Genomic DNA, 13,047 nt, shown 5'->3' on the forward strand with positions numbered 1-13,047 from the left:
CTTTTTGAACATCAGCTCTCCTCCAATCTGTGGTACTTCACCCACCACAAACAATGATGCAAAAATCTCTGTCAGAGCCCTGGCAATTTAAGAATAAGGGGTAGGCCATTTTGAACGGAGATGAGGTAAAACCTTTTCACCCACAGTTGTGAATCTGTGAAATTCTCTGCCTCAGAAGGCAGTGGAGGCCAATTCTCTGGATGCTTTCAAGAGAGAGTTATAGATAGCGGAGTTAGGGGGATATGGTAAGAAGGTAAGAACTGGGTACTGAATGTGGGTGATCAGCCATGATCACAGTGAATACTAGCTCGAATGGCCTACTCCTGCACCTATTGTCTTTTGTCTATTGTCTATTGTCTATGCTGCATGACCTGTTGAGCTACTCCGGCACTGTGTCTTCTTTTTTAAACCAACATCTGCAGTTCCTTGCTACTCCATGTACCTTATGTAATTTAACGAACAGCCAGAGCTGGAAAGTTGCTTAGTAGTGCAAGGCAGAAATGAAGTCCCACTTGGCCAAGTTTTCGAGTAATACGTGATGTGACTGAATGTCATTGAAAGGTTATCATGAACTCCCATCTGCAGAGGTCGCCACCTTGGATTCATTGCTGTCATTTCCACCCTGTAAGTAACCTGAGTCATTTTTCTAAAGATTATTACAATTATTGGGTGTTCATCTGATTGATAACTTCACAGAGACGGAAAAATGAAATCCTCATGTGACAAGTACAGGGTAATTTGATATTGAAATATTACCTTTGCAGCCAGAACTGAATGAGACAAGTTTGATAGATGTCACTGATCTTCTTAGTCCATGGTAACTAAACATTACGCCAACTTGAATCAGACTCGATTCACTCAACTGATGCAATCTCAGTGTGTTATTTTATTTGACTATAAATCTTCTCCAGAATGACTGAAATGTAAAAGGATGCTTTGGCAGTTACATATTTTGAATGACAATCTGAGTTCAGTGTGTTAGTCAGCATCCCAAATGTCATTATTACAAATAGCTTTCTCCCTGAAACTGTCCGATCATATTCCGCCGAAGATCACACTCCCATGTTAACATCTGGCAAAGGAATTTAAAATTGGTATGTTCAAAATATTTTCTGAAAGACAATTGTGTATTCAGAAAAGCCAAACCGGGGCTGCAGAGTGGCACAGCAGTAGAGTTGCTGCCTTACACTGCTGGAGTCCTGAGTTCAATACTGACCCTGGGTGCTGTCTGTACTTCCTGTGACCTGCGTGGGTTTTCTCCAGGAGCTCCGGTTTCCTCCCACATTCCAAAGATGTACAGGTTTGTAGGTTAATTGGCATCGGTAAAAAATTGTAAATTGTCTCTAGTGTGTAGGATAGTCCTAGTGTAAGGGTGATCGCTGGTGGGCGCGGTCTTGGTGGGCCAAAGGGCAGTTTCCACACTGCATCTCGAAAGTCTAAAGAAAAGCCTTAAAGGATTTGGAGGCAAACAGCAGTTTAGACAGCATGGACTAAATGAGAAGCGGAGCTAACATGACAAGTTAAATAGCTTTCATGGAAACTGGGGAAGAGAGAAAAGATTAAATGTTGCTGAAAAGATTGGAAATGGATGGGTTTGTCTCTACTTTGATGCTGCTTGACCTCCTGAATGTTGCTATTTACAGTATTTGACATTTCCAAAACCTATGTTTTCTTGACAACACAGGTTTTAGAAATTTGATATAAAAAGCAGGATTGAGGAGGTCAGGCAGCATCAATAACCAGTTGATACCTAACCAGACGATGATCATTATTTTCCTTTGCAGGAGCGAGGCAGCTGGATTTCCATACCTTGAGTATTATTATTTTTGATTTATAATTTTGCAAAATAAATTCAGTTAATAATTTAAGCGTTGAGGAATGCCTGCAGTTTATAATGTTCTCTGTCTTACTGAAAATATGAGAAATATGAAAATACGAGTTCAAGGAGACACTGAATAATTCCAGTGGCTCTATCATATAGAAATATTGGTTTATTGACTTGTCCATGATACTAAAGGGCCTGTCCCACTTGGGCATCATTTGCGCATCACGCAGATGGCGCGAAAATGTTCTGTACATCCTAAAATCCTGCGGCGCCTCGCGCAACTACGCGTTACTGCTTACATCACCACGTACCATGCTCGCGTAATGCACACCATGCGTGCGTATTGCACACCATGCGCGCATCACGTGCGTGTCATGACGCGCGTCGTGACGCGTAAATGATGTCGCGTAAATGACCCGCAAATAGCGCCCAAGTGGGACAGGCCCTTAAAGTCTCAACTCAGTATTAAGGATACTATGGGTATCTCCGGAAGTTGAGAAAAACTTAAACCCGCTGACAGAAATTGTCTAAAATCTAGAAACCAAGATGTAAGAAGGGTAAAAAATGTCTAAAATGAACCATCTGCAGCAATAAACTTTAAGCTTTTCATAAAACAACAGCATTCCTTCCTCAGGATGCAATATTTCTATTTCCTACATTTATATTTGTGCTACGGTTTATTTTGTTATGAAATGTTGCTGTTGATGTGTTGAAGAATCATTTCAGTGTGATTGATCTTAATATTACACCATGATAATGGGTGTGTGAAAAAGATGTTCATTATACTAATTATTTTCATATCGCAGTTAGTCGCTGGCATCAAATATTTTATACCCATCTCTTCAGACAACGCAAAGATCAATTTGGCCAGGATGCATGTTAATGCAGGATTGTAGATAGACACAAAATGCTGGAATAATTCAGCAGGACAGGCAGCAACCCTGGAGAGAAGGAATGGGGGACGTTTCGGGTTGAGACCCTTCTTCAGACTGATGTCAGGGGAATGGGCGGTACATAGATAAGGGTGTGCATGGATAAGGAAGTGTAAGGTTTGAAAATGAGACAAAGAGAAAGGAGATCAAAGAAAATGTAGAATAGATCATTGTTTGTTGGGAGAATGTAACAACACAACAAATAGAGATAAAATGTAGTCGGAGACAGTAAGACTGGTCTGAGAACTGGGAAGGGAGAGGGGGTGGAGAGAGAGGGAAAGCAAGGCTTACTTGAAGTTAGAGAAGTCAATGTTCATGCCGCTGGGGTGTAGGCTGCCCAAGTGAAACATGAGGTGCTGTTCCTCCAATTTGCACATGGACTCGGGATTCAGGATCAGCTTAGGGTGCCTTTGCTGTGGCAAAAGGTTCTACTGTTGGAGATTGTGGGTTTGTTCGGAGTAGATGCTAGAGCTGCTGAAGGATAGGGGAAGCGATGAAGTGACCTGATCAATAATTGTGCCTCAAGATGCATTGCTTTCTTTATCGCAAGTGTTTTATGATTTAATGCCATCCATCTCACCTCTCTCCAAAGAAACCAACTTTTAGTTTACAAAGCAAGTCCTATTGATAATGTACCAACCATTTTGGTACATATAATGCCAGATTTTGAAAGTTCAAAATCTTTTGGCGACCCTGATATGACGCCGGCTGTCGCCGAAAAAATCACCAAGTGGGACAGGCCCTTTACGCACCAAAACGGTGCTTTGGAGTGACACATTTGTCGCGCCATACATTTTGGCAGCTTGAAGTTCTTTGAAATTGAATTTTCTTTTCAGTATTTGCAAGTCAGCTGCTTGCTAAAATAATTTCTTACAGGTGCACAACCTTTTATCCGAAGATCCAAACAACGAAAACCTCCGAATAGCGGACATTTTTTCGGTCCTTGAAGAAAGGTCCTTGAAAAGGTTCACCGAGGGCGGCCCGCAGAGGTGACAGCGGAACCTCCGGTCGGTCCTCGAAGAAAGGGGAACTAAATCCCCATTCATAAAAGAGAAGGTGAGGGTATATTGCGCGGGAAGGTTAATAATTGACAATATGCTGCTGCCTGCCCGCTGAGTTAAAAAGTTCCCACGGTAGACCCACGATACACAGTGTATCGTGAGTCTTGCGTGGGAACTTTTTAACTCAGCGGGCAGGCAGCAGCAGATTGTCGCTCCCTTCAGTTTCACCCCACCTACACCCCTCTGCTTCCCGGCCATGTGTGTGACCCCTTCCCTCCCCTCTCCAGCTGCTTGCTAAAATAATTTATTAGTAATAATATACTATGGATCATCCACAGATTTGTTATGTCTGATAATATCTTGTGCTTGTTGGTTCTGTTCGATCTACAGATCTTGTCGGCTATTTACTGTGGGCATACCATATTAAATTTTGAAGCTGTATCTATTTACACCAAACCTACTCATTCAATAAACGTCAACTGTGCTTTCAGTAAACACCTATATTTTGAAAATGGGTTCAAGTGGGAATGCATTACATAACCATCTCATACAGCTTACCAGGAAATTAAAGTTGATCTTCTTATGATAGCACATATTTGTGTCTTAATAAGTATTCCCTCCGTTTTAGATAAAAGTAGTTACAATTAAGATTTGGTGGTCAGCTTACCCCAAGATGGGTAGCAATGGGAGAACACAAACATTTTAACATCAGTTAAAACCAGGGAAGCCATACAAATATGTGTAGACAGGATCTGCAGATGCTGCTCTATACTGACATGTATTTATTTATTTGTTTATTTGTTCCGAACAAGTAAAGACATAAATAGGAATAAATAACAACAACAAAATCGAAATAGTCAAACAATTGGACAATCCAGGCAATATTTGCAAAGCAATAAAAAGCATAAAGCAAAATTTAAATGTCCAACACTTTTTCTTTACAAGCTCGAAAAGGAGTGAGAAGAAGAATAACTTATTTAATCTCACCCCTTCTCCCTAAGCCCTTCTTCCATATTTAATAATTCATTAATTAATAATAATAATACCCCAGACAATTTTTAGAGATGCATACAAACATATATATACATACAACTGATATCCACTTACAAGTAATATGTATGAAGTAACCAAAAAACATAAATAAATAATAAACAAAATAATAAATAAACATTAACCCCTGTTTGTCAACCAACCCCTTCATCCCTGTACCTTGTGTAAAAAAGTTTTTTGTATGTCATTTTGAACTAGTTCATGTTTGGACATTGCTTTAACTCCACATTCAAACTGTTCCACAATCCTGCTCCACAGACCGAAATACAAAAAGTTTTTCTGGTCATGCGGACTCTTTGTACCTTAAAATTAAATATTCTTCTTAAATTATAACCCCCCACTCGCTCATTGAATAATTTTTGTATATTTCCAGGTAAGTTTTTATTTTTGGCCCTAAACATTATCTGTGCTGTTTTAAATGCAACTAAATCTGCTAATTTTAATAATTTTGACTGTAAGAATAATGGATTAGTGTGATCCAGATACCTGACATTGTGAATAATACGTATTGCTCTTTTTTGCAGAATAGTTAATGAATGTAGCGAACTTTTATAGTTATTGCCCCAGACTTCTGCACAGTAATTTAAATAGGGTAAGATTAGTGAACAGTAGAGAATGCGGAGTGATTTGTGATCCAGAACCTGCTTAACTTTGTGTAATACAGAAATGCTTTTTGACAGTTTGGATTGTACATGTTTAATGTGTGATTTCCAGCTGATTCTATCATCCATTATAACCCCAAGAAATTTATTTTCATGAACTCGTTCAATTTCAACCCCATTTATCTTTATATTTGCTTGTGTATTTGTTCTGCAATTACCAAATAACATTATTTTGGTTTTGCTCAAGTTTAATGATATTTTGTTCCTGTCAAACCATGTTTTCAGTTTGCCCATTTCTTTTGTTATTTTATCCAGTAATTGTTTTAAATTCTCCCCAGAACAAAAAATATCTGTGTCGTCGGCAAACAAGACCAGCCTCAAGGCATTGGACACATTACAAATGTCGTTTATATACATGATGAATAGTACATCAGACACAAAGTGCTGGAGTAACTCAGCAGGTCAGGCAGTATCTCTGGAGAGAAAGGATGGGTAACGTTTCGGGTCAGGACCCTTCTTCACTGAAGAAACCTTCAGGTTCCGAAGAAGGGCCCCGACCCGATACGTCACCCATACTAATATATTTATTTAATTCCTCCTGACTCATTACTATGCTTTGCTGATACAGCTGAACCATGCTGAATATTTATAGCAAAATATTAATAATTTGTGATTGCATGGCATTACAACTTGTACATAATGAATGCTCTTTGTTCTGTTCAATGATGCAAGAATATGGAATGAAAAAGAAAAGCCTTTATTTTTGTGTAATAAGATGAAGACAAAGTGTTAGCTGAGAATAGTCCCAAGCTTTCATTTTGTTAGATAATTCAGCACCACACCAGCGAGATCAATGAGCCGTAGATAAGCAATTACTCAGCAAAATAGTGAATGGGAATACTTTGAAGATGAAACTTCAGTTCTTCAAGATGCAACCTTCAATTACTGCAGGATGATTTTATGCGCGTCTTGTCCTTTCCTGTCATTTTACTGAGAGAGTTTTGCGGTAATTTGTCAAATAAATTAATGACTTTTTTCTATGGATTCATGAATCAAAACATTGCCAGAAACTGAAATGGGTTGTGCCATGCTTTTGTCTGTTGTGTGATTTAATTAAAAATGAAAAATAACTTTCTGTCCAATGACATACAATCCCCGTGTGTACAAATAGATGCATCTGGAGTTTTCATCCATGCATGTGTGGCAAATGTGATCTGTATTTGCACATGCAGGTTGAAGTTTTTGCTGCACTTGTACCAATGTTACTTGTAGGTGACGTGTCTGAGCTGATCCTAGATCTAATGCTGGCAATTTACTTCAGGGAGGTACCCTTTAAGTAAATTTCACCCACAGTTGTGAATCTGTGGAATTCTCTGCCACAGAAGGCAGTGGAGGTCAATTCACTGGATGTTTTCAAGGGAGAGTTGGATATAACTCTTCGGGCTAACAGAATCAAGGTATATGGGGAAAAAGCAGGAACAAGGTACTAATTTTGGAAGATCAGCCATGATCATATTGAATGGCGGTGCTGGCTCGAAGGGCTGAATGGCCTACTCGTGCACCTATTTTCTCTGTTTCTAAGTGCCATACTTACCTTACATTTGATTGGGCTCCTACCCCCAACTCACAATCCTTGCCAGACAGTAACCTCAACCAAATTAATTACTTACATACCCTTCTAATGAAGAATCTGACCTAGAAGTGTCTCGACCCGACACGTCATTCATTCCTTCTCTCCAGAGATGCTGCCTGTCCCGCTGAGTTACTCCAGCATTATGTGCCTGTCTTCGGTGTAAACCAGCATCTGCAGTTCCTTCCTACATATTTATCTGTTAATCCTTCTTCACTCCTGTCTATCAATGTCCACTGCCTTCCACTGAAGTCTCTGGCCACCATCCAAACTCCTCCACCACCTTCTGTGTTTAATTGCTACCCTCCGGAACCTATGTCCATTGTAACCATCCCATCTTTTCCTAATGACTTGGACCTGAACCATGGATTTCCTTGTGCACCTCACAGGAAGAAACATTGTTTCCTTGCACAAGGCCTGTCCAGTAAAACAAAATGCATTGAGCCTTGTATGCTGTTGAAAATCCCAGTGAAGAGCCATTGTGCCAAGACTGTTCTCTGGTCTGAAGCCTGTTGACTATTTAATATAATGAAGTGGGCACTAATAAATTTCTACTCAATTATTTTTATGCTGGATTAAAGTTCATTTCTGCAATTGGTACCACACTGATGGGAAGTCCCTTGGCCTGTAACTGCAGTTATTTGTCTATCTAATGGTTCAATGCTTCCATGGTTCTTTATTGTCACATGTAGCTAAGAACAGCTTCATTTGTTCCTGGTTTTAGTGTGCAATGATGGCACCAGTGAGGCATGAAAAGTATTGCAGGATTTATTCAATGACCAGTATTTTTCTGTTCTGGTCTTCATTAGAGTTACTTAAAGCCACAGAATCATACAGTGTGCAAACAGGCCCTTCGGCCCAATTTGCCCATGCTGGCTAACGTTAGTCCCACCTGCTCTGTCTAGGTACTTGTCCAAATGCCTAAAATTCCAGTGACTTTAATGTGAAGAGCCATAATTATGTCAGACTTTTCTTTTGGTGTGCTGGTGGATGAAGGTTATTTTAAACTCTGAATAAAGAACAGCATTGACATGTTGTGTGTTGTTTTCATTCATTTTATGCAAGAACAAAGCAAGACAATAAATTCCTTGTTACTATCAAATGTTATTACTATTACATTTCCACCAAAGCATCCTTGACTTTTATGCCTTTTACTTTGTACAATATTATCAAACTGACAGTACTTACTGCAAAAATAAATTAAAAACTGGAGGTGCTGGAAATCTGAAACAAAACATAAAATCCCATCAAGATTCAGCAGATCAAGCAGCATCAATGGAGACAAAATCAGAGTTGTTATTTCAGAGGGCTAAAGGGATATAAAAACTGTGAAATGCAGGCAGCACTGTAGAAAATGCCTAGATGATTGGACTGTGATTGGACCCGACTCGGCCCCGAAGCTGTGGCGGAGGCAGCGGCAGCGGAGACCCGACTCGGCCCCGAAGCTGTGGCAGCGGCAGCGGAGACCCGACTCGGCCTTAGAGCTGTTGCGGCGGCGGCGGCGGCGGCAGCAGCGGCAGCGGCAACGGAGACCTGACTCGGTCCCGGAACCGTGGCGGCGGCAGCAGCGGCAGCGGAGACCCGACTCGGCCTCAGAGCTGTTGCGGCGGTGGCAGCAGCGGCAGCGGCAACGGAGACCCGACTCGGTCCCGGAACCGTGGCGGCGGCAGCAGCGGCAGCGGAGACCCGACTCGGCCACGGAGCTGTGGCGGCGGCAGCGACCACCCGCGGAGTTTTAACCGGCCCGTTCGCGGAGCACAGTTGATTAGATTAGATTAAACTTTATTAATCCCCTTATTCAGGGGAAATTCTGATGTCCTTGCAGCACACTAATAAAAATACAACATAGATTCAAAAAGAAGTTCAACACAAAAACATCCCCCCACAGTGATTCCCACAAAGTCCAGTCCCCATCCTCTTGTCCACCCAAAGTCGGGCCTATTGAGGCCTCCACAGTCGCCGCCACGGCGCCCGATGTTCTCGCCGGGTGATGGTGCTTCGGCGTCGGGAGAACCCCCAGCGGCTTGGGGTGCCAGGAACGGCCGCCTTCCCACCGGAGACCGCGGCTTCCAAGCCAACAGACCGCGCCGGACGGAGCTCCGCACACTGGCGATCTCAGCAAGAGATCCCAGGCTCCGGGATGTAAAGTTCAACGTCGCAGCTGGCCGCTCCACAGAACCGCGGCTCCACAATGTTCTTATCGGCGGTCCCAGCATACTGGAGTTCCAGCGCGGCGACCCAGGAAAGGCATCGCCCGCTCCGCAATAGCGCTCCAGCGCTGGGCCGCCGCCAAAGCCGATGTTCTGCGCCGCCGCCAAAGCCGATGTTCTGGCCAGGTCCCCTCAGGGAAACGTCGCTCCAGGACCCGCTGGTAGGCCGCGAGGACAGGTCGAAGTCGCTGCTCGGAGGAAGGCAACCCCTCCGACCAGGTAGGGACTCGAAAAGCAGTTTCCCCCTTCCCCCCCACCACCCCCCACACATAAAAAGATTAGGCCCCCTGACTACACACTCAACGTACTAAAAATAATAAAAAAGAAGGGAAAAAAAACCGGACAGCTGCAGGACAGGCAGCCGTTCGGGACAGCGCCTCCTCCGAAGGTTGAGCCGTGGGATTTACCATCACCCGGTCGGGTCACAACATCTGGAGCCTGGATCGCCTCGGCGCAGAGGGAGAACAAAGAGGGAAGAGACAGAGACTTTAAGATTTTGCCTTCCACCACAGTGAGGAGGTGTTTGGTGAACTCTCAATCACTGTATCTCGGTACATGTAACAATAAACTAAACTGAACTTTGGAGTTTGTATATTCAGTAGAAGGCCACTTCATTATCACAGAACAGGTAAGGACCACATGAGAACTATCACTGATAATGAGATGGGAACTCTGTTCCACTCCCACATCTGCCTGAGGTGCTGCCATTTATTTAAAACTTAATTTTTAGCATCTGCAGTACTTTGCTTGCGTACCATTGTCTATCGGGAGCCAAACATTTTCGAACTATTAACAAAAAATGAAGGCATTGACAGGAGGTTACTCTTTTCATTATCGTCATTGAATCATAGAGCCATGCAGCATGGAAACAGGCCCTTCAGCCCAACCCATCATGTCTACCATGATGCTACATCTAAGTTAGTCCCATTTGGCCATGTTTGGCCCATATCCCTCTAAACCTTTCCCACCCATGTACCTGTCCAAGTGCCTTTTAAATGCTGAAACATACTGTAGAATCAGAGAAATGCAGATTAAATGCAGAAATGCTGATTAAAACAGAAAAGGACGCAAAGGTCAGGCAGCATCTCTGGTAAATTGGATAGGTGATCGTGTCACGACACAAAACTTCACCGATCCATTTTCTCCAGAGATGCTGCCTGATCTACTGAGTTACTCCAACACTTTGTGTCCTTTTGTGCCTTTTAAATGCTGTTATACGTTCTGCCTCAAATACCTCCTCTGGCAGCTCATTCCATATACCACCACCTTCTGAGTGAAAAATTTGCTCTTCAGTTTCCCATCAGATAAATCTTGTCCCTCTCACCTTAAAGCTTGATACATCAAAACTTTGTCATAAAACTTGTTACATCAAAAATTCTGAAAATTGTAACTGGAAATTAGGCAAAAGTAAAATTGCAATATCTGAAGTTTTTCCTTACTTTCAATGCCAAGTTCTGCTTACAATACTGTTGGCCATTTAACAGTTGCTGTCCCTTATTGTAAATTTTCTCAGTGCAAAAGAAATGTATTATTGATGCTGGAGTTTTTCTCTTGCTGTTTTTACTCTGTATTATATGAGCTACCATCTGCACAACAAGACATTAAATAAAATATAAGTGACGTGAGAATGATTTACGAGTGAATTTGCTGATTTCATTTTGCCTTCCACCACAGTGAGGAGGTGTTTGGTGAACTCACTGTGGTGGATGTTAAATTTGTGTTGATTGTGTGTTTTTGTCATTTTTTAAATTATATGTATGACTGCAGGGAAACGAAATTTCATTCAGACCGAAAGGTCTGAATGACAATAAACGAATCTAATCTAAACTAATCTAATCTAATTTATCCACAGCCTTCCACAATTAGGTGCAATCGTTTGTGACCTGTCAGGGATCATAATGAGTATACAGAGTCATTGAGTTAAGCAGCATGGAACCATGTCCACACCGGTTGACTAGTTTGCCCATCTATCTGTATATTACTAAAACTATCATCTTGTTTGTTTGTTTGCATCTATCTATCCATCCATCCATCCATCCATCCATCCATCCATCCATCCATCCATCCATCCATCCGTATGTGCACCCTGAACTACGTCAAAATGGTACACAATAGCGCTAAAATTGCACCACCTTACTCATTATTGTCCTGTGGTCATTTGTGTCATGTTTCGTTCAGATTGATGTTATATTTCACAAGTTATTGACATTTAAAAAAATTAAAAACCCCACTTTGAGAGCAATAACTTGGCAGTTTATGTGGCAGCTGCTGGGAGATTCCGGAAGTTTCCAGCTATGACGTCACAATGGAATCTCATTTACATAGGCTGCCGTGAACAGTCCTCCAGCCAATCAACAGTTCAATGAGAAATGTGTTGCTGTAAGGAGAGGGAGAGAGTGGGGGAGGGTAGGCGGGGAGGAGGAGAGAAGAGGGAGTGTGAAGGGGAGGAGGAGGGAGTGTATGAGCCGCGCCCACACAGTTGGGGCGATGGGTGAGTGGTGGAATATTGTGTTGGGGGAACGGGTTACGCTGGGGTAATGGGTGAGTGGTAGAAAAGGGTTGCGTTGGGGGACAGGTGAGTTGTTGATAATTGCGTTGGGGGAGTATATTACTAAAACTCTCATCTTGTCTGTTTGTGAGTGTGAGTGCATGTGTGTGTGTGTGATTCATGCCCTGAATTATGCGAAAAAGGTGCATGATGGCACTACAATTTTTGAACCACCTTACTCATCATTGTCCTGTGGTGTCGCGTATCAAGTTTTGTTCAGATTTATGTTATATTTTACAAGCTATTCACATTTTTAACTTTATAAAACCCTACTTTGAAAAAAATCTTTCATCTGCACTGCCAGTTAGCAGCTATGATGTCACAACTGTATCTCATTTACATAAACTACCACTCACCAGTGTTCCACTGGCAGTTAGCAGCTATGATGTCAAAATGGGATCTCATTTACATAAACTGCCCGTCAACAGTGTTCCACCCAGTGCAATGAGAAATTTGTTACATTGTTGTAAGGAGAGGAAGGGAGAGGGGGATGGGAGGAGGATAAATATTATTTAAACATTGTATTTAGTGGGGGAGTGGTTTAGGGGAGAGCTGTGGAGTGGGGGAGCAGGGTAATTGAGGGATGGAGGGAGTGACAGAGCAGGGGAAAGGAGAGGGTGAGAGAGGTGAGGGAGGGAGGGGAGGAGGAGAGGGGAGTGAAGAGGGAGGGTGAAGAGGAGGGAGAGGGAGTGTTGGGGGATGAGGGGAAATGGAGGAGGCTAGGGGTAGGAAGAGGGATGGCGGGGCACCATTGGGGAGGGTTGCCGTGACTTGTGTCACAACGGGGATCTCTGGTGTCACAACGGGAACCCATCAGCCACACCTGAGCAGTTGGGGGCTATGGGTGAATGGTGGAATATTGCGTTTGGGGACCAGCCCTCCCGTGTGACAGGGACCCAATGGGTCCCACTTAGCCTAGTCTACACTAATTCACTTAGCCTGCATTATAAAGTTGTAGTGTTAATAGTGATTGTACAGCATGGAACAGCCTACATTAATCCCACTTTATTCTCCCCACATTGATCAACTTCTGATCAACTTCCCCCATGTTTTACCCCTCCATCTACACACTACAGTCAATTTACAGCAAGAAAGTAACCGACCACCCCACATTTCTTTGAGAAGTGGGAGGAAATAAGGTCTTGGTGATTTTTTTTTCTCTCACTACAGAAGATATTGGGGTTGGCAGGCAGTTTAAGAGATGGAATATAGTGTCCACGGACTTTGGTCAAAGGTTCAATCTCTGAAT

Source organism: Amblyraja radiata, chromosome 16 (genome assembly GCF_010909765.2).
Source record: "Amblyraja radiata isolate CabotCenter1 chromosome 16, sAmbRad1.1.pri, whole genome shotgun sequence".
NCBI classification, from domain to species: Eukaryota; Metazoa; Chordata; class Chondrichthyes; order Rajiformes; family Rajidae; genus Amblyraja; species Amblyraja radiata.